Source organism: Marmota flaviventris, chromosome 14, assembly GCF_047511675.1.
Source record: "Marmota flaviventris isolate mMarFla1 chromosome 14, mMarFla1.hap1, whole genome shotgun sequence".
Lineage (NCBI taxonomy): Eukaryota > Metazoa > Chordata > Mammalia > Rodentia > Sciuridae > Marmota > Marmota flaviventris.
In genome coordinates this window covers 43,705,859-43,726,406 of record NC_092511.1, presented here as the reverse complement: position 1 = coordinate 43,726,406, position 20,548 = coordinate 43,705,859, and positions in this window count along the sequence as shown.

Sequence of the window (20,548 nt, the reverse complement as noted above, 5' to 3'; positions counted from 1 at the left end):
AAGGCTGGCAAAAGTATTTATGTTGCCTGAGCCCTGAAAATGTGACTGTCTTCATGGAACAGTCTGTTCTCACTGTTTATTAAAAGTCACTCAGGTGGTTCAACTAAATTTAGGATTATGTGTTTGACACCAGTACAACCCAGTTGTAAAAGAAAAGGCTCCCTCAAACAACTTTTTTTATACTCTGGGACTCCAAGGCTCATCTTATTTGTCCAGTTGTTTTGGAATCATGTAGACATTTTTATTCAGGACCAATTTTAAAAGAATGCAGAGTAGGCAGTTAATTATGTTTATTCCAACAGTGCTACTATTGCTCAGACATTTCTGGGAATAGCACTTTGGGGCTTCAGAGCCTGTTTACAAACCCCCTAGTAAAATCAGTGTGGCTGTGTTAAAATACATCCATATTTTATTTTGGGCAAAATGAAATCAGAACATATTACCACCCAATTTATTTACCATTCTTTAACTCAAATGGCTGTTGACCTTCTTGAAAAATCAAATCTACTTTCACAAATTAAAATTTGCCAACATAAAATGTTATTTTAAAAAAATCCATGTTTCTAAAACTAAAAAAAAAAAAAAAACTATTTCAAAATAATATTCCAAAACTATTTTAGGTCAGGAGTTGGCAAACTTCTTGTAAAGGTTCAGATGGTAAATATTTTCAGGATTTGTGGGTCATATTTATTCTGTCACAACTAATCAGCTCTGCTGTTGTAGCATGAAAACAGCCAGAGAAAATAATCAAATGAATGCTCTTAGCTATATTGCAAATAATTTTATTTATAAAAGCAGTCTGTGGAACACACTTGCTGACCCCTGATTTAGGTAATGACAGAATAATTTAAATAAACAACTATTGGGTTACATAATTCTTGGCTTTTTTTTTTAAGCAAGAAATTTATTTTTTCTTTTCAGTGCTGGAGACTGAACACAGCACACTGCACATGCTAGGCAAGCATTGAGTTGCATCAGCAGCTCTTTTTATTTTTTGTTTTGAAACAGGGTCTTACTAAAGTTGCCTGGGCTAGCCTCAAATTTAAGATACTCCTGCTTCAGCCTCTTAAGACACTGAGATTGCACATGTGTACCACCACCACCAGCAAAAATAATGCTTTTTGGGCTAGGGTTGTGGCTCAGGGGTAGAGCACTTGCCTAGCATGTGTGAGGCACTAGGTTCAATTCTCAGCACTACGTTTAAATAAATGAATAAAATAATGGTCCATTAAAAATTTTAAAAATAATAATGCTTTTAAAGCAGATTTAAGCTGCACATGGTGCTGGTGGTGCATGCCTATAGTGTTTCAGAAAGCTGAGGCAGTAAGATGAAGACTTTGAGCCCAGTCTGGGCAATTGAGTAAGACCCTATCTCAAAATAAAAATACAGGGCTGAGCCAGGAGCCATGGCACATGCTCATGCTTGTAATCCCAGCAATTTGGTAGCCTGAGGTAGGAGGATAACAAGTTCACACCCAGCCTCAGCAATTTAGCTGGACCCTGTCTCTAATAAAATATTTTTTAAAAGGCTGGGGGTGTTGCTCAGTGGTTAAGTCCCCCTGAGTTCAATCCCTGGTACTAAATAAATAAAGCGCGGTGGATATAGCGTTATTGTAAAGTACCCCTGGGTTCAAACTTCATCAATAGGGGGAGGGGCATTGTTTTTGTACTTGCCTAGTACACACCCACAAGGTCCTGGGTTCCATTCCCAGCTCTGCCCAAAAAAGTGGAGTGGGGGGTGGTATTGAGAACAGCAGGTTTTTTTTTTTTTTTTTAAAGAAAGTGTTGTACTGATACTTCTCCCAGAAGGGAAGCAATTACAACACAATTATTGTCTTATCATTCAGTCAGCAGCCAACTGCATTCTGATTTTTAAGATGCATCATTAAAATTAAAAGCACAGGGTTTGGGGGTATGGCTCAGTGGGAGAGTGCTTGTGGAGCATGTCTGAAGCCCTAAGTTCTGTGCTCAGCACCACAAAAACATTAAAAATTTATATAGCAGAGAGCATTCTCCCACTGCTCCTAAAGTACTGTCCTAGACTGTATTCTTTAGAAAGTAATCTGAGGTCAGCTCAATTGGTAGTGTTATAGATAATCTTTGCAATCAAGAAGGGGAACACCCACAAACATGAAACACAGCATACACAATAAATTCAATGTCAAATGATAATGGGACCAAAATTTGTAAGTAAAAAATTCAATTTATCCAAAACTTCAAAGAGAACACAAGATAAAAACAATCTGTATGGTATCTCTATTATTGTTTATTAATTTCATTGTCAAATGAAATAAAACATATTTCCTTGGTATTACCAGATTTTGTTTGTTTGCTTGCTTGCTTATTTTATGGTGCGGTGGACCAAACCCAGGGCCTTACATCCCAAGCTCCTGGCATTAACGATTTTTTTTCTCCCCTTCCCTCATTAACAGATGTTTTCAAAGAAAAAGATTATAGATTTTGGTTTTTCAAAAGCTTGATATTGATAAAAGAAAAATTCTGAGATGTCTTAAATTTAATTGTAAAGTCTGGAGGATGGAGTGAGGAGAGATAAGGGAAGTTAATTGGTTAACAGATAGGGGCCAAAACCAATAAAAGACAGTACCATATTCTTCAATGTATGTTGAAACCTTAACTCACAACTCCAGGCTGGAGACCACCAGGTTCCACTGCATAGGATTCCGAATAAACTTTCCAGACTACTAACTCCAACCAATCCAAAAACAATAAGGACTTTTCTTTTTGGACTGTCCTCCTGTCCCCAAACTTTTCCCACCTCATTTACTCTTATCTATAGCCAACATAGGGTCAATGAAATGATTTATGTTTTCCTTCCTCAAATTTTCATTATAAAATTTCTTGGGTGTCAGGTCCAACAGACACATTTCCAACTGCTATGTATCTCTGCTGGTGGTGGTTGAGGAACTTGTCCCAGAATGTGGACGTCTTCCTGGCTCTCATCTATAAAGGCTCCATAAACCTCCTGAGAATCATCAATGTAGAGTTTTGGTTTAATAATATAAAGAATAACAACCAAACAAATGACACTTTTTAGAAACTGTAACTTTTCTCTGTACATTTTGTAATATACATTTGAATTAGTGATTACAATTTTCACATCCTGAAAAGAGATTAAAAAGGGACCTGGACTAACATTTTGTACTTATGGGTTGGTTTGGGGTTTTTTGTTTTTTGTTTTTCCTTTCTTCTTTTGATGTTTTCCTCCCCACTGTACCAGTGGCTCTCCAGTGTGGTCCCTAAACCAGCAGCACCTGGAAACCTGATGGAAATACAAATTCCTGGGCTCCACCCCAGACCTCCCGACTCAGAAACTCTGTGGAGGTCGGGGAGGTGGACAACCTTCCAAGTGACACAGATGCTCACACAGATTTGCAAAGTTCTGGTATAGGCAAAGACCTATTGCAGTAGAGAAAGAATCATACTTGGAAATGTTGGGTCCCAAAGGCCTATCACCTTCCCATGTTCCACCAGCTCAGATCTAAATGCCAAGGAGAGAGAAGGTGGGTTTACAAATGGAATCACATACTCATAACTGCTGTTCCTCCTGTCACCCCCAGATATCACATCCATGCATAGACTTAGCATAGCATTTAAGGTACCTATTCTCCCTCCCTCAGCAAAAACTCAAGCACTGATTATGCTGGTTGGGAACAGGGATGGTTACTGTTTTCATAAGAAGGAATACAGATGCCTAAACTCTATCTTTGTATCCATTCATGCAATATCTTAGAAATATGCTCTAAGAGATTGCTGTGCTCTTAATACTTCCCCACCAAAGTCATATGTTGAAGTAGTGCAAGTCTGTAATTCCAACTATTTGGGAGAAACAGAGGCAGGAGGATTAAAAGTTGGAGGCCAACCTGAGGCAGTGAGATCTTGCCACACACACACACGAAAAAAGGTTGGGGATGTATCTCAGTGATATAGCTCTAGCTATATACAGGACCCTGGGTTCAATCCCCAGTGCCACACACACACACACACAAAAAAAAAGAACAAAAAATTGCCTGTAATCTCAGTTTCTCAGGAGATTGAAGCAGGAGGATTGCAAGTTTGAGCCTACTCTGGGCAATTGAACAAGACTGTCTCCAAAAACAAAAAGGAAAATGAAAAGAGCTCAGTGGTAGAGTGTCCCTGGGTTCAATCCCCAGTATCAAAAAAAAAAAAAAAAAAATCATATGTCGAAATGCAATAACTAAACAACTAATATGATGGTATTGAGAGGAAGTGATTAAGTGACAAGGGATTCAGGATCTTGAAGAAAAGCTTGAAGAAGTGGGTTCATTTTCTTCTGCTCTTCTCTACATGAGCACACAGTGCTTATTCCTTTTGGTTTTTTTCTTTTTGCCCTTGTTACCTTATAAGGATGTAGTAAGGCCCTCACCAGAAACTCAGTGCCAATGTCTTGATCTTGGACTCCTCAGTCTCAGGAACTACGAGAAATAAATTTCTATTATTTTTAAATTATCCAGTCTGTAGTGTTTTGTTGTAACAGCACAAATGGACTAGGATGGAAATTAGAAACTTTGTGTATAAAGAAGATTCACTTAGAATATGTCCTTGGATAACGATGAGTAATAAAATCTCACTGAAATGACTACACCCACAGAGGTGATAAAAAAAAATCTAAATAGGAACAAACATTACTTCTAGTTTCTTCCTGTTTGGCTCTAACTCCTGCTGGGTCAGAGAAATTAAAGCCTTATAAATTAACAAGACTCTTTATAATAAAGAAAATAAAAATAAAAAAATAAGGACTCCACCAATGCATTTTTTAAAAGTAGTATGTTCACTTTATTGTAATAGGCATTCATTAGTGAAGAGTAGTGACATTTCCTTTTTTTTTTTTTCATTTTACTGACATCGGGTCAGCTATGCTGTTCAGAGAATGAAACAGCATTATGAGCTAAGATGGGGAGCAGAAGCCTCCAAACAGATGTGGAAACTGAGTTGGTCTTTGAAGTATGGACATTTAGGGAGGAATGAAAATTCCAGGGGGTCAAACATCATGAGGAATGGTCCAGGAAATGCTAGGCATATTTAAAGAATAATTAATCACACCAATTTACATACAATAGAACATTCACATAGAAAAGATTGGAAAATTAAAATAGGTCCAACTGTTTTTTTTCTCAGTACTAGGGATTGAATCCAGGGGTGCTTTACCATTGAACTACATCCCTAGCCCCTTTTTTTTTTTTTTTTTTTATTTTGAGGCAGGGTCTCCCTAAGTTGTGGAGGGTCATATTAAGTTTCTAAGGCTGAACTTGAACTTGTGATCCTCCTGCCTCAGCCTCCTGAGTCACTGGAATCATAGGTGCCACAGAGCCCAGATAGAGGCGGCCCATCTTACTGCAGTCATAAACCCCAGGCGAAGGAGTTTGACATTCTGAGAGCTATGAAGAATCATTCAAAACCCTAGTGTCATGATGAAACCAGTGTTTTAGGAAGACTGATTTGACTAAATGTGTAGAGTAAATTATAGTCAGGCTTCTCAATCTGTCATATGCATATGAATTCACCTGGGGATCTTGTTAAAATTAAGATTCTGATTCTGTGGGTCTCCCAGCGGCTTAAGGGGCTAAGGCAGAAGATTGTGAGTTCAAGTCAACCTCAGCAATGGCGAGGCACCAAGCAACTCAGTAAGACCCTGTCTCTAAATAAAATACAAAATAGGGCTGGGGATGTGGGTCAGTGGTTGAGTGCCCCTGATTTCAATCCCCTGTACCATTTCCACCCCTCAAAAATGAGAGATATTCTGCATTTCTAACAAGATCCAAATGATGTCCATACTGCTCCTCCCCAGGCCACACTTTGAATAGTCAGAGATTAGAGTATCATCTAACTTCAAGATATCCACTAAGGTATAAAGCTGAAATAGGAAGAGGAAGAGCATCATAGAAAAAAATTTTTTTCTCCAAATCTCGTATTATAGTTTGTTTATTCGATAACAAGGAACAGACATTTCTCATTCAATTAGTTTAATAAATTAAATAAATAAATAGCTGAATAAAATTTTAAAAGGATATAAAAATTAGCTGAATAAAATTTAAAAAGCTTATAAAAACAGACACAGGCAAATCTTACAGAAACAAATGCAAAATGTATGTTAGAGTAACGTATGTTGGAAATTCACCAGCACTGCCATATTCATCTTTCTCTTGCTATATGCTTTTGTGTCTTTCTGCTTCCTTCTCTTGCTGACTCATCAGTTCACTCATAAGTACTCTGAGTTCTGACTCTGAATGACTTTCAATTCAATCACCCACCACTACCTTATTATCACCTGAGTCTCAGTTCAGATTCTTTGCAGAGAATCAGATTGGACCAGTTTGGGGGTTGGTCACCAAAGTCAAAAGTCCATCTCTGCTTTAGTCATGTTTTACTTGGACAGAGAATCTTATATATAGTTTTTCAGGGATTGTGAGTGAAATGAAGGGAGAGAGAGTTGGGCATGGAAGTCAAACTGGCCAACAGATCTCCTGCTAGGATGACTGGTGGGAGAGACCCTCAGGTTCTGCTGAGGCTGCCATTGTTTGTAAAATACATGTCAAGTACTTGCCATGCCCTCAAGACAGGTGATTTTCTGAGCACATGAAAACATAGAAATCAATTCTTTTGGCCTTAAGCTATCCACCACAACTGGACAGTGTGAGTTGGCAACAAATTCACTGAGGTTGAAAAAGCGGGTGGTGAGGTCTGAAACCAGCATGGCTGTGTTCTATCTCCCCATTCAAATGTCATGAGACTACAGAAAGGACTTCTTCACTGCCCGCCCAAAGGAGGGGCTTTTCAAGAGAATCACTAGATTCAAGAGCTAGATTTGTGGTCCCTGGAATTTGGGAGAACACAGAGAGGGCATCTCACTTTGAAAAGTCTAAACATGAAAGTTTGAGGCTACATTAGTCAGAGATGGCAGAACAGAGTAAAGAATGGAAAGAAGAAAGAAGAAGGAGAGAGATGATGTTAAGAATAAGCTACATTTGTACTGATGTGGAGGTAGGGGGTTTGCCAGAGTTCTAGATCAGAGGGCACAACTCTGGGGAGTCCCAACAAACTAGGTCTCACCACTTTCCCTGAAAGAAAACCCAATGACAGAAGTCCTGATACAGTAAGAAAGAAATTTAATATTCAGTATATTCCTACTAATAAGACAATGGAAGTAGTTAGTGTCTTCAAGGATATTGATATGAGTTTCTGGATTAAATAGAGGAAAGAACAAAAGCAGAGAGCTAGAGTATATATAGTTAAGTAGTCTTGGTCAAATTGTGGTCTGAGCTCTCTGCTTCATGGTTGCCATGTCCTGAGTTGCTTTCCTCAGCCACATCCTTCTGCCATGATGTTTGCTTCATTTCAGCCCCAGAGCTGTGTAGTCAGCCCACCTTAGACTGAACCTCTGAAACCGCTATAGCTACAGATTCTTTATCAGACTATTGAAGCAAGGAGGTCTGTGATTTTCCCAGAGTGATATGAAGATGGGCCAAGATCACATGAGTCTCTCCTGTCTGTTCACCCATCCATGCTGTCTGGTTCTCTGGATCTAGTCTCCCATCTCCCTGTTATGGGTTGAACTGTGTCTCCCAGAAATTCATGTGTTGAAGTCCTTACTTCCAGTACCTCAGAATCCAAGTTAGTTTGGATTGTTGAAGGAGTGTTGAAGCCTTCATTAAGAAGTAAGTATAAGGTGAGTCCCTCTGTCTTTGTGTTAAGAATTCTTAGGAAATGGGAAATTTGGGTAAAGAAGGAGACTGTCATGCGAGATTAGGTGATAGGTGTAAAAGCCAAGGGATGCCAGAGATTGCCAGGAAAACCAGAAGCTAGGAGAGAGGACAATGGGGCAGATCTTCTCTCACAAGTCTCAGAAGGAGCCACCCCTGTGATCACTGGATCTTGGACTTCTTACCTCCAGAAGTGTGAGATAGTAAGTTTCAGTTGCTTGAGCCATCTGTCTGCTGGTACTTTGTTATGACAGCCCATCAGTGTTAGGACTCAGTAACTTTTCTCTCCAGTGCTTCTTGTAGTTTTTAGATTAGTTTTCAGAATCCATTAAACTGTTTCCTTTTGCCAATGCTCTAAGGTTACATTGATGGGGATTTACTCTCAGATTGTTTTATTGTCATCTCCACAGAAACTGCCCACTTACCTTTTTAGCACATTCAGCTTTTCAGCTGAATGTGCTAAAAATGTGCACATTGCTACTTCTCAGAGAGGAAATATAATCCAATGCTATAATTCATTATATTAAGTTCTCTTGAGGGTTAATTTAATTTGTTATCAAAGAAGTTTTCCTTATATATCCTTCTGCCATTATTAATAATTTATACCAGTATTTTTAAAAAATATTTATTTTTTTAGTTGTAGTTGGACACAATACCTTTATTCCATTCATTTATTTTTATGTGGTGCTGAGGATCCAACCCAGGGCCCTGGGGTATGCTAGGTGAGCGCTCTACCGCTGAGCCACAATCCCAGCCCTTTACACCAGTATTAGAAGAACATTTGTGTCTTCTATGGCTTGATCTCCATTGATTTGGTGTCCTTGAAAATTTTGGAAATATCTTAATTTTTAATTTTTACTTGCAAATCAGTCAACTAATTCACCTGTGGTATCAAAGTGAGAAGTCCACAATAGTTTTATCAGTTTTTATTTTACCTTATTCCCTGTTATAGCATACAGTAATATAAAAATTTATAACTGTCTATATATAGATACAGATAAATATAATGCCTAGCCTAGGTATAGACATGTAGTAGAATATAAATATACATTCCCAATTAAAAAAATTGTGGTCTGATTGGTCATTACCTCAGGATGGTCAGGCAGGGCCTTGTTGGGGATAAAAAACTGGTTCCTGCCTGGGGGGTAATTTCTACTCTTGTCACAAAATGTTTATCCATCAGTCCTAAAGTTCCTGAAACCCAAAGTGACTACCAAAGAGAATGACTCAGTGAAATGACAAGTTAGAAAGGCAAGATAGCATTAATTCCTTCAAGTTTTGGGTGCTACACCAGTGGGCTTAACTGGGATGTTGTAAAAACTAGCAGTTGCTGATCTCTTGATTTGGTGTCCTTGCAAATTTCTTAATTAGGCTTATCATGGTGTCTCAGCCTTGAAGTTATTCCCACATCTTAAGATAGTAAAGGAGAGAGATGCATAAAGAATGCAGAAGGCTGGGCGTGGTAACATATGCCTATAATCCCGGCTACTCAGGAGGCTGAGGCAGAAGGATCACAAATTTGAAGTCAGCCTCAGCAACTTAGCAAGACCCTGTCTCAAAATAAAAACACAAAGGAATGGGGATGTACTCAGAGGTAAAGTGCCCCTAGTTTCAACCCCCATTACCAAATAAACATGTAACCTGAGGTTAACCAATCATTTTTCTACTTTTCTTTCTATTCTCATTTTACAAGGAAAGTAACTTTGAAATGTCCACGCTGCTTTATTGTTCTTTGTTTCTGCTTTCTTCAGCTTTTCTCTGCTTATAAAACCAACTGCCTTTGTTTGGCTCCTTAGAACACCCCTTCTGTTTTTTGGAGTGATGCGTTGCCAGATTCTAGAATCAAAACTGGAGCCAATTTATTCTTAAAATTGTGTCCTTTGATACAGTTAATGACTTGTTAGTTTTGTTGTTATTGTTGTTGTTGTTGTCATTGTTATTGGATTTTTTTTCAGTACTAGGCATTGATCCCAGGGGAGTTCTACCATTGAGCTCATCTCCAGCTCTTCTTATTTTATTTCATTTTATCTTACCTTATTTTATTTTTTATGGTACTCGAGGTTGAACTCAGGTCTACTTTACCACTGAGCTGCACCCACAGCCCTTTTTTATGTTTTTTCATAGAAAGGGTCTCTCTACATTGCTTAGGGCCTTGCTAAGTTGCTGAAGTGGTCTGGAACTTGTAATAGTCCTGCTTCAGACTCTTGAATCACTGTAATTACAGGTGTGTGCCACTGCATCTAGTTTATGATTTGTTAGTTTTTCAACTTCTGTGTCTTTCTCAAAATGAAACTGTGCTTCATTTGGGATTTAGGACCCAAAAGAAAGCTCTCTAGAAGCTCCAATGGAGAAGCCCTTTAGAAAAGGATTTATGAATCTAGAAAGAATAAAAGCACAAGAGAAAAAGAGAAGACAAATTTTTCCACTTCTCTAAAAGCCACACAAGATTTTCTGTCAAAAATTTAGGGCAGGCTGGAAGATGGAGAAGACAGCTGAATAGTATTAAGTACTTTGAGGTCATCAGAAAAAAAAAAATGTGACTTCAGCAGACTCAATTTAGCTTAGCTTAAGAAGGGAAGATAACCATGATCCCACCTCTATCCTCATCTTCACCATAGAGGTGAAGAGAGAGGACGACCACAAAACCTAAAGGTCTGCCCTCCCCAGCCTGCCCTTGCCTGCCCAGCTTCCTCTGAGCTTCCAAAAGACTCCTTTGTAACCACAGATTCTTATCCTGGTGTTCCCAGCGTGTTACTTTCCATTTTTCATGCTAGCTGTGAAGTTAATTCACTCAAAACTTTTTTTTCTTCTCCGTGTAGAGTCTTCTCTGTGTCTGCACTGTGCAGTATACTCCTTATGGAACTGATACTCAAGTGTTTCTGTGGCAGTGTGGGGCAGTAAGTAATAAAAACTATTAAAATTATTAGAGCCAGGCACAGTGGAACACACCTGTAATCCCAGTGACACGAGAGGTTGGGTCAGGAGGATCACAAGTTGGAGACCAGCGTCAGTAATTTAGCAGGACCCTCAGCAACTTAGTGAGACCCTGTCTCAAAATATAAAAAAATAAAAGCGCTAGGGATGTGGCTCTGTGGTTAAGTGTGCCCCTGGGGTCAATCCCTGGTATTACTCTACTACTACTACTACAAATAATAATAATAAATAAAATGTATTATGTGGTAATAAATGTTATATTAACAAAAGAATGGCAGGAGAAAAGAATTGAGACATGGGGTGGGGGGCGGTGTTGTTAAAACAGGAGACCTCTTTGAGAGGGTGACATTTTGCACCAAGACTTGAAAGAGGTGAAGAATTATGTCATGCAGATATACCTACGGAAAGCACTTCAGACAAAAACAGCACAATCTTGATAAGGAGCATCCTGGCATACTCAAGAAATGACAAGGAGTTGGAATAGCAGAAGCACAGGGAGAGGGAGAGTGGGAGGTGAGGTCGGAAGGAGAAGATGGGCCAAATCACTGAGGGCCTTCTAGATTATAGTGAGCACTTTGACTTTTACTCTGAATTAGGTGGAAACCCATCCAGAGGTCAAGAGTGACATGACCTGACTTGTGTTTTAACAGGAAAACTCTGGCTTCTGATTAAGATGATAGGGAGCCAGGCAGAGAGGCCATGCCTGTAATACCAGCTACTTGGGAGGTTAAGGCAGGAAGATTGCAAGTTTGAGGTCAGCCTGGGCAATTTAGTGAGAGACTGTCTTAAAATAAAAAATGAATAAGTATGGAGAAGTAGTTCAGTAGTAAAATGAATGGGTTTTACCTGGATTCAATCCCCAGCATCGCCAAAAAAAAAAAAAAAAAAAAAGAAAAAGAAAGATGCTAAGAGACAAAATGCAATACTAGCTGAGAGGTTCTAGAAATAACCTAGGTCACAGATGATAAAGGCAGGCAGATGAGGATGGGTGACATAAACAGATTCTAATAAATAACAACCTCCATGCCATAATAAGAGACACAGCACTATGCCTTTAGTTGGCAGTGGGAAAAACAGAAAGAAAAATGAAACATGCATTTGAATATAAATTCAACAAGACTATCATGGGAAATTTGCCTTTTCTTTTTTTTGGTACTGGGAATTGAGTCCAAGAATGTTCCATTACTGATTATTGAGCTACATTTCCAGACCATTTTTGGTTTTTATTTTGAGACAGTGTCTTGTCAATAAGTTGCTGAGGACCTTGCTAAATTGCTAAGGCTGGTCTCGAACTTGTGATCCTTCTGCCTCAGCCTCATAAGTTGCTGAATTTGACTATTATTCCATAAATATTTTAAATTAGATAAATTTATAAGTGCTTTTGAATTTCAGAAACCTTCCAGTATAGACATTCTGTAAATTAGAAGAGCTTTGAAACTCAGATCAAATTCTGTGAAAGCATTATATGAATTTTGCTCAGCTACTCAAGGAAAAAAATGCCCTAGAATAGAAAAACAGGGATTAGATTTCTTTTTTCAAAAAAAGAGCACACCAAAGATACGAAATGAAAAGAGCTGAAAATATACTGAGATGTCATGTTTGTCAGAGTATCATTTGATAGTTCCAGTAAAGATCGTGTAACCAAACTCATTGCTAAATGACACAGACCATTCTCCAATGAGGAAAGGACAATCAGTAGAAATTATCAGGTTTCTTTTTTTAATATTTTTTAGTTATAGACAGATGCAATATCTTTATTTTGTTTGTTCATTTTTATGTGGTGCTGAGGTTTGAACCCAGTGCCTCACACGTGTGAGGCAAGCGCTCTGCCACTGAGTCACAACCCCAGCCCTTATCAGGGTTTTTAAAAAGCAAAATATAGGGGTGAGGTTGTGGTCCAGTGGTAGAGCCTAGCATGTGTGAGGCACTGGGTTCGATTCTCAGCAGCACATATAAGTAAATAAATAAAATAAAGGTCCAACAACAACTAAAAAAAATTTTTTTAAAAAGCAAAATACAACGTCTGTAACTTTAAAAGAAGTTAAGAACAGCATATCAGAATGATCTTTCCCTTTTATTATAAAAGAAAGAGAAAAAGTTAAAGAGAGAAAGGAGGACTATAAAAAGATGCTATATATTCATGAAGGAAAATATAATACAAATCTAAGAATAGAGGAAGTAGCAGACACTTTTGAAATGTCATCAAACAGTGCCAATGAATATTTCTGCCAGAGAACAGCATGAGAGAAAATGTTTTATTCAACAATATCCAAGGAAATAAAATTACATTTAAATGGCAGCACCAAAAAAAAAAAATAATTTAATGAAAAACAGAAAGGCAGCTTCTGGGAATAGAAGTGTTATAGTATGTATGTTCTCATAAGTGATTACTAAGATTTTTTTTTTTTTTTTTGGTTTTATTTTCAAAGCTATTTTTATTAAGGTGTAACTTATATCATTCAGTTCACCCCTTTTAGTGTGTAGTTCTATGAATTTTAAGATTTCATAGTTTTATTACAGCACCGTAAGTAATCAAGATAACAGAGCAGCTATCACCCATAAGCCCCCTGACCCCTGCCTATTCCTTATCAGTTTCTCTTGCCCCTCCCACTATAAAGGCCCGATCTGTTTTCTGGGCTTGCAGTTTTTCCTTTTACAGAATATGATACAAATGGAATTATACAGTAGGAACCTTTCCTTCACTTAGCATGTACGTTCAAAGTTCATCCATGTTGCTGTATCAGTTACTCATTCTTTTTTTTTAATAAATATATATTTTTTATTGTCAAAGGACCTTTATTTTATTTATCTATATGTGGTGCTGAGAATCGAACCCAGTGCCTCACATATGCCAGGCAAGCGCTCTACCACTGAGCCACAACCCCAACCCTGATCATTCTTTATTTATTGCTGAATAGTAGTCTGTTGTATGGATCACCTTTTCTTTAAATGAAAAAACAAGTAACTTCAATATAACATTTTATTAAAAGTATTTCTTTAAATGAAAAAACAAGTAACTTCACTATAACATTTTATTAAAATTAAATTGCACTGAGTTTTGAATTCCTGTGTTCCTTTTTTTAACACCAATGTTCCATAGCGTTTCTTTTTTGTCTTGTTATTTTACTTTCTTAGTCTTTCTTCCTCCCTGCTGAAACGAAAGCAGGGAACCAGGAGACGGTGAGAGATGAAAGATGGAGACCAGACAGAGATACACACGAGAGTTTATTTGTCAGAGCTGACACATAAAGGCCATCTCTCCATAGACAGAAAGAGGCAAAACAGGCTTGGGGTTTGGGACTTTTATGGGGCAGGCTCAGGGATTGGAGCCAGTCTGGTCCTAATGTGGGCAGTTAGGGGTGTGGTTGGTATGAGGGAGTGCTGAGCCTTTCTCAGAAACGCCCTTGGGAGGGAAAGTGAAATTTTTCTTAAAATGGCAGCCATCACTTAAGATAGCCATCCAGATGCTAAGCAAGGACCTTACAACTACAAACTGAAATTTAGAAAGCCAATGGAAGTCAGGGAAGTCTTCAGGTGATTACTTGGATATTTAAGAGCTTGATTTTCTCTCTCTCTTTAATGGTAGTAGGGTTTTAAAACAGGGCCTAGTGCTGGGGCCGGTGATACATGCCTGTAATCCAGCAAATGGGAAGTCTGAGGCAGGAGAACCACCAAGTTCAAAGCCAGCCTCAGCAATTTAGGGAGAAAATAAGCAACTTAGTGAGACCCTGTCTCAAAATAAAAAAGACTAGAGAAATAGCTCAGTGGTAAATCATCCGTGGGTTTAATGCCCCCAGTACCACAAAACCCAAAATAAAAACAGGGCCTAGTACTTGCTGAGCAAGCACTTCTCTATTCAGCTACATCTCCAACACTTTTTATTTTTTATTTGAGACAGGGTCTTACTTAGTTGCCCAGGCTGGCCTCAATTTTGCCATCTTCCTGCCTCAGCCACCCAAACAGCTGGGATTACAGGCATGTGCCCCTTCTCCCTGCTAGAGATTGATTCTCAATGGTAAAATGACACAATACAAACTACAAAGACTTAACAATGAGGTTTTTTTATTTGGCTTTTTCGCCAAAAAACTATGATGATTAGCAATGCTATATGTCTTTTAGTCTTTCTTTTTTCCTCCTAAGTAATATTAGAGGAAGGCTGTGCACTCCAGAGAGAGAGAGAAAGAGATTTTGATAGATTACATACTTTTCTTTGTCAGTTAGGCCAAATACTGACACCACCCTCTTCTCTTCCCCATCAGGTTTGTCTCCCAGCCTTAGGTATATCTGTTGTACATGTGCAGGAGCAGGGGATATTGGGAACTTTCTGTACTTTCCACTCAGTTTTGCTGTGAACCTAACATGGCTCTGAAAAGTAAAGTTTATTAAAAACAACAGCTGAGCATGTTGCCACACATCTGTAGTCCCAGTGGCTCTGGAGGCTAAGACAAAAGGATCAAAAGTTCAAGACCAGCCTCAGCAATTTAGCGAGGCCCTAAGCAACTTCGTGAGACCCTGTCTCAAAATAAAAAATAAAAAGAACTGGGGGTGTAACTCAGTGACAAATTGCTCCTGGTGACGGTACATAGCTATAATCCCAGCTACTCCATGTGAGCAAAAATAACCATAACGGGAGCAGACTTCAATGATCAGCATTTGTCTTTATTAAGCAGTAGCAGAATGGCACATTTCCAGGGGAGAAAATGGCGACTGGTTACAAGAGAGGTCTATTTTTTATAGGTCTTAATGAGAGTTAATCATAGTAGACTGTTTAGTGTGACTTAATCATTAGAGACTGAGGACGGGCTGATGGGCAGTCAGGAAACTAGTTGTGCAGGTTAAAAATCTAAGCCTGTCACATGCCTGTATCCCAGCAGCTGGGGAGGCTGAGACAGAAGAATAGCGAGTTCAAAGCCAGCCTCAGCAATGGAGAGGAGCTAAGCAACTCATTAAGACCCTGTCTCTAAATAAAATACAAAGTAGGGCTGGGAATGTGGCTCAGTGGCTGAGCACCCCTGAGTTCAATCCCTGGTTACCCTCCCCCAGAAAAAAAAAAAATCTAACTCAGGAAAACAGTTGTAAAAGCTTGAAACTCATTGTTACTGGGATGAAAGTCCCAAGCCCAGAGCCAGTTGTTTGCCTTCTGCACCCAGGAAACATTGTCACTGGGAAAGGATGAAAGCCCAGAGCCTAGGACCCATTGTTTGCCTTCCCCTCCTCCCCGCCCAGATTACATTGTCCTCCTTTTCTCCCTGAACTGTCATTCCCCTTTTCTTGAGGGATGTTATTTTCCATATCCTTCACTCCAGAGGCTGAGTCCGAAGGATCACAAGTTCAAAGCCAGCCTGAGCAGGTTAGCCAGATACTGTCTCAAAAAATAAGTAAATAAAATAAAATAAAAAGAGCTGGGGATGTAGCTCAGTAGGAGAACTCCCCTGAGTTTGATCCCCAGTACCACAAAAACAAATAAAACTATGCTTACAGGGAGGTTTCCCTGGCCTAACAAAAAGTTATTTTTCAAAATATATATTCTTGAGCTGGGGTTGTGGCTCAGTGGTAGAGCGCTTGCCTAGCATGTGTGAGGCACTGGGTTCGATTCTCAGCACCACCATAAAATATAAATACAATAAAATATAAATATAAATAAGATATCAATAACTAATTATACATATATATATTCATTCTTAGGCCTTCCCCAAAAACTATGGAATTATTTCTGCAGAAATAGGACCTAGGAATCAGTATATCTAATAAGCATCAAGGGAGTTATTTTAATCTGATCAATTTGACAAACATTGACTTATATTCTATAGTTAGAAGCAGTCATGGCAGCTTGTGGTCAAGGACTCAAATTGTCAGCTCACAGAATATTTTACTAGCAGCATTCCTAGAGAGAACTTATTCTAAATGTAGCACCGAAGGGGCAAGAACTTGGAATTCAAAATTTTTCACATCTCCTTTCACGTTGGAAGTCCACATACCATGCTTCCATCAAAGAAATGTGAATGGAAGGGGTGCACGAGAAGAGATCCATCTTACTTCTGGGAAGAAATTTTAAGAGCCAAGATACAACTTGTCACATTCCCTGTCCCTGCTACGGTGATCATGGAAAAACCCACTGAGATTCCATCAATCTAGCTCCTTAAGGAAATGTGTGATGAGAACCATCTTCAATGGATGTGTAGGATGAGTGAAAAATCAACTCTAGTTGTTTCAAGCCACTAATATTTTGATTTTGAGGTTCTCTGTTATTACAGCATACTCCAACCTACCCTGACTGATACAGTCTTCAAATTCTACACATTTCTAGGCTTCACCAAAAGACAACAGTATCTCAATTGCCACTCTCAGGAGTTAATATGCATAGGTAAATCTTCCCCTTAGAAAAAGAAAGTTCAAGTTGCCAAATTTAACATCTCCCAATTAAGTATATGCTGACAGATTCTAGACCTTATGCCAGAGCAACCATTTCAAGTTGAAACTCAGAGTTTCTCTTCCTCCCACTCCACAGAGTCTGTGATCTGGAACTTGACAGCACCAATTAGTAGTGGGCTCTGGGAACATAATTTTTCCTGAAATAACTACATGAGAGGATGGGGAATGGCTTTCTCTAAATTTGATGGGTGTGGAACTAGTGCTGTAGTAATTTTGTGTGTCATACTTACTTGTGTGTGTGTGTGTGTGTGGTGCTGAGTGTTGAACCCAGGGCCTTACATATGATAGGCAAGTACTCTATGTTAGGTCCCTAGACATTAGTAACTTCCAAGGAAAAGAAACTTAAGATACCTTGTTCCTATAACCCCTCCTTCAAGGCCCCTAAATACAAAAATCTGTTGTGGCTCAACCACCTGCACCCAAGGTTATTTCCAGCTTGCTCTTGTTTCTTGTTAAAAAAATATATAAAAACCTCTATTCAAGTGACTGGCTGCTATGCCTCGCAGAAGAGCAGCCTGGCAATAAACCTTTGCTTGAACTCAGAGATGTGTCTCTCTTGGATATTTGTGCCAACTACTCTAACACTCTACTGCTGATTTGTGTCCCCAAGCCGCAACCCACACCTTTTTTTTTTTTTTGTATCAGGTATCTAACCCAGGAGTGTGCTACCACTGAGCTACATCCCCAGATCTTTTTTAATTTTTTTAATTTTTTAGTTGTAGTTAGACACAATATCTTTGTTTTATTTATATGTGGTGCTGAGGATTGAACCCAGGGCCTCACATGTGCTAGGCGAGTGCTCTACCGCTGAGCCACAACCCCAGCCCCCCCCCCTTTTTTTTTTAAAGACAGAGTAAATTGCTGAGGTTGGCTTCACACTTGGGATCCTTCTGCCTCAGTTTCCCAAGTTGCTGAGATCTACAGGTATGCGCCACTGTGCCTGGTGTCATATTTACTCTTTGGACTCTCAAAAAGCTCAAAGAGAGAATTGGCATTAATCGACTAAATTTCTGTCCAAGCTGCAGCTGCTAAAACAAATTCCAACCCTATTTAAGCCTTAAGAACCCTTCTAACTGCCTGGCATGGTGGCACCCTCCTGTGATTCCAGTGACTCAGGAGGCTGAGGCAGGAGGATTGCAAGTCTGAGGCCAGCTTCAGCAATTTAATGAGATCCTCCACAACTTAGCAAGACCCTGTCTCAAAATAAAAAAGACTGGGAATGTTGCTCAGTGGTAAAGCCCCCCTGGTACCAACCCCTCACAAAACAAACAAACAAAAACCCTCTTAAGTTTGAGTGAAAAATAGAGATGATGTACTCTGAACATTAATTTCTGAAAAGTTTAAATCTCAAGGGCAAGTGAATTTGACTTCAGACATGACCTTAATTTGTATGAGGTTTTAATCTTTAGACTTTAAATTTTCCTGGAAGTTTGATCACAAAGGAGATAATCTTCATGTTGACTGCATTTTATTGTTGAAGTATCATAATGGTGCTGGGTAGTCTCATTGCAAGCCTATAATACATGAAATTGGACAATGCTACTGAATACAATTGTTATAGAAAATAAACTAGGGGATGAATTTTTGGTTTTGGAATTTAATTAATTAACTATTTGTGGCAGTTATACAATAAGACCTATTTTATGTCTTCTCCTAGCAGCTTCTCTTCCATGCAGAGTTTGATCCTGGAAAGGAGTTTGATTTGGTTTTAAGATTGCATAGTGCCTTAACCATGGTATCATCCAAAGAGTTAGAACAATCTAGTACCATCCAATCTTCCCATAGTTCCCTTGTGTCCACCTAAAAAATAGAATCCACAAAGCTTTATCCCAACTTTCTACCAATTTTGAACTGCTGTTCCTAGACAAGCCCTCTAAGATTTCTCATCCACCAGGTGAGACTCTTTTCTTTGGAAGCACGTTTTAGAGAGGGGGTGGGGGGCAGCTCTGAACAGGAGCTGATCACGCCCCCTTAGCCTTGAATAATAGGGGTGTGTGGAACTGGCATGCAGAGCAAGTGGGCCTTATCTTCTCTGGGCAAGGAAGTGCCAGTCTGGGATTGGGCGTCACCTAATGGGACTGGGCTGCACCCCGCTGTTTGTTGTAACACAATCCCTTGCCTTATTTGGGTGGAATAGTCTATGGAATGTCTTCCCTAAATAAATACCGGGGTTCAGGGTGCGCTCTCTGGCCTCCTGCCTCCCTTGCTCCTCTTGTCCTCCAGCTTGGGAACTGAACCCTGAGGTCCCAGAGCCATCTCTTATGCAGAAAAAGGTAGCTTGTGTTTGTATGGTCTTTTCGTTGTCAGCCCAATTCACTCAGAGTGACTCTGCCACGTGGGATGTGGGCGACATTTTAGTAATTTTTTTTTTTTTTTCTCCAGTGGTGGTTTTGGTTTGTTTGGTGCTGGGTATTGAACCCAGGGCCTAGGTGCTTGTAAGCATGCCTTCTATCATGGACTGACACTCCCAGCCCTGTTTTGTTTTGGCTTCCTCTCCACCTTCTACAAGTCAATCTTTTATCTTGTGTTCTAGGATAGGTCTATTTGAGGCTCATGCCTTGCTATCTAAACTTGTGACGTTGCATGGGGATTTTACGTTTTGCCACCCAGTTGCTCTATTTTTCTGGGAAAATCTGGGGATATTCAAAAACTATGGCACTGTAACTTCCTAGAATTCTTCCCCTCACCTTTCTTTCTTTTTCTTTTTTTTTTTTAAGAGAGAGAGAGAGAATTTTAATATTTATTTCTTAGTTTTCAGCAGACATAACATCTTTGTTTGTATGTGGTGCTGAGGATCGAACCCAGGCCGCAGGCATGCCAGGCGAGCGCTCTACCGCTTGAGCCACATCCCCAGCCCCCTCCCCCCTTTCTTTATGGGTGCTTGGGGTTGAACCCGGGCCTGGGGTATGCTGTACCACTGAGCTATAACTTTAGCGCTATTTTTTTTTATTTAATCCACTTATGTAGCAGAGACGATTATGTGCTCACCAAATCCCTTTTCATATTTCTTCTACACTTGCTTGCCCCTCCCCCAATCAAGCTTGTCTGCAAGGCCAGTTCTCCCGAGCGAAACATGAGTGGAAGTAACAGGTGTCACTTGGGAGCCGTGGTAGTAAGATCTCTATGTCTCTAGTCTCTCTCTTCCCCTTCAGTTATAAACAGGGAGTCTAAAGATTGAAGAAACCTTGATCAAGGAGCCCGGCATGGAGGACAGCAGTCTACAATAGTGTTTACATTAACAGGAAATAAAACTTTTACATGTTAAGTCACTTATACTTTGGGATTGCTGCCTCAGCATAAACCTAAACTACCCAAACATCTCCCCACCTACTTCCTCTATTAATTATGATCTTTTCATCTCTTTTTCTATAAAAATGTTCAAGTATCTCCTATTCAGAGGGGGGAGTCGTCTTCTGATTCTACTGTTACTCAAATTATCATAT